Source organism: Penaeus chinensis, chromosome 12 (genome assembly GCF_019202785.1).
Source record: "Penaeus chinensis breed Huanghai No. 1 chromosome 12, ASM1920278v2, whole genome shotgun sequence".
Lineage (NCBI taxonomy): Eukaryota > Metazoa > Arthropoda > Malacostraca > Decapoda > Penaeidae > Penaeus > Penaeus chinensis.
Genome location: NC_061830.1, coordinates 21,898,091 through 21,900,590, shown reverse-complemented (window position 1 = coordinate 21,900,590; position 2,500 = coordinate 21,898,091). Strand labels below are relative to the sequence as shown.

The following is a 2,500-nucleotide window of genomic DNA, read 5'->3' as shown; positions in this document are numbered from 1 at the left end:
ACAAGCTCGTGACCCCCAACAACACCCTGGGCAGCATTCCCCGGACCGGCAGCCCCCTACAGTCCCCTGCCGACCTGGCCACCAGCCCAGCCAAGGCCAACAACGGCAGAGATAAGTGTGACACGCTGTACGGCACACTCCGAAAGGAGCTGCCGCCCACCCTAAAGGCCGTGCCTCCGCCCACCATCCCTCCCTCATCCATTACGCCCTCACAGACGCCCATGCTATCTACGCGTACCAAAAAGACGGTAACAATCTGCGACTCGGCCGACATCGGGAGGGCAGTCAGTCCCCTTTCCCCGGAGAGGATATGACACGGCCAATGATCGGTTGCCTCGTACCTGTATTAGGGGCCGTGAGGCTTGGGAACGCCTCCACGACTGTGACAAAGTCGTAGGAAACCAGACACTCTTCATATAAACAGTCTGCTCCACGTTGTATTCAGACAGGGATTCTGATCTTCACGTGAAGTGACAAAACAAAGTTTGATGTGTGATTCGTTTAGTTCTATACTGATGGCACAGACGGCCGATGTTCCGCTTGTCAGCAAGCGGAATGTAATCGTATATCTGAAAATAAGTTATTAATACATATAACGTGAAACTGTGGCTCATTATTGACCTGTACTGGCACTGCCCGACAAGGGATGCCAGGAAGATTCCCCCAGCTATGGAGGACGTGAGTCAAAAGACGTGTGTGTGTTTGTGTGTGTGTGAATAATAAAAGCTGTCCCTTTGTATTGTTCATGTCTCCTCTATGTTCCAAGGCTGTATATCTTGTATTTTTACATCTGTGTAAGAGGTCCAAAAGAAAAATAAAGATTTAAACAAAAGAAATATATATATATACATATGTATAGAGGCATCAGTGTGACTACATTTATTGTAGGTGCCGGACTGTTGATAATGCTGTGCGGTTCTTGCTTGCATTACGAGGGAAAGTTTTTTAGCTTGTTAGAGACGGGTTTGAGATACATTATAAAATTGTAATATCTATTTCGCAATATCATATTGTGATTTTATAAGAGGATTACTGTTTCAGTGTTCTTTTTTGTATATTACTCAGAGGTATAAAGAATTCTAAATCTCATTTCCTTTAAATTATTAATGATACAGAAAGTTATTTACCAAAGTTCTGACTGATGGTGACATTCTGGAGAAATGTCCACAGTTGTTGAAGAGAGATTCGAATGTCACCGTGGTGATGTTTCGGAATTCCTAGGTGTACCAGCTTCAATCTGATGATTATAGTAGAAGTTTATTTTACATATAGAGACCATATCCCAATGATGCCGCGAAAAAAACGACAAATCAGATGACAAACTTCTTACAAGAAAAACTTTAGTCTGCAGCTTGAAAAATGTTTCTACCTTTCTCTCTTTTTTTTTTTTTTTTTTTTTTTTACTTATTTTTTGGTGACAGGGTTGTTCAGAACAAAGCGATGGTTGGGAAGCAATGTATTGTAGTTTAATACAGCAAATAAAGATGAAGATTTGCGATTTCAATGAAACCAAAAAAGGAAATCTGGCTAAATACAAACATCAAACAAATATCACGAAAGTATATGGCTGTTCGAAGGGGTCTCCAGTGAGGCTGAATATGGTGCGCGCAGTGCAGTGACTATACTTTGCGGTTTGTGTGCAGTGGGTGATATCTTCTCCACGATGTGTAAATGTGACATTGATGTTGTCACTGCTTGTTACAAGTGTGTAGCTATGGCTCGTAAAAACAGGCTAAGTTTCAAGAGTGGTTGTTACCAAGTAGTGAGGCGAAGTTGAATATGCGAGGCAGCAGTATGTTGTTCAGATCATGCGCAGTTGCGTTAAGTGTCATGTACAAGGTGGCTGGTACTGCCTATCGCATTTAGCTGCATTGCTGTTCCCGGAAATGCCAGTGCACCTGTTATTTGTGGGTACGTCGCCAAGAGCACAACTGCCTTTAAAAGTGTTAGGTGCGGATATGTAGCTATGACTGGTACTGTAAAGTGAAAGTCTGCTGCGAAATTTATCTTCAGATGGGTATCACCAAATGAGTATCAAGTAATAAAGATCCGAACGTTATTTTTATCACTATAGCCATTTATTTACATTTGGCATGGAGAGGCGTAAATGTATACTATAACCAGGTATGTATCAGATATACAACCAGGTAACCAAGTGTGAACCGTGACATAGCTGGATAAGTATTTTAACCAGATGTGTACATGTTATATACACGTATGTGATCATACATTTGTATGTCCCAGAGCATTGTCTGTATGCACACGCAACACAAGATATGGCTGTGTGTGCGTGTCATATAAGCCAAGCTAGCGATGGTAAACCGAGTGCAGCTGTGTTCAGCTAGTTCTTAAAGACCATTTTCAGAGAGCTAGATGAAGTGCGATGATATGAGAGTTCGAGTCGCAGAGCAGCGCGCCGGAGCTCCTGTAGGTGCAGCTGCGCTTGACGCCAGTCTTGGTGAAGGTGACAACTCAGATGTTGCTTTGCTCCAGCGGAACT

The 2,500-nt window shown here is 42.8% G+C and overlaps 1 protein-coding gene across 2 annotated transcripts in view; it reads left to right on the top strand.

Moving 5' to 3' along the window:
- Window positions 1–2,500, top strand: part of LOC125031329 (potassium channel subfamily K member 18-like) — a 322,890-nt gene that overhangs the window by 320,274 nt on the left and 116 nt on the right. For both annotated transcript variants that reach the window (XM_047622032.1, XM_047622031.1), the window contains exon 5: window positions 1–2,500. This exon is cut by the window's left edge and continues 625 nt beyond it; it is cut by the window's right edge and continues 116 nt beyond it. The gene's annotated coding sequence lies outside the window, so the exon portion shown is untranslated.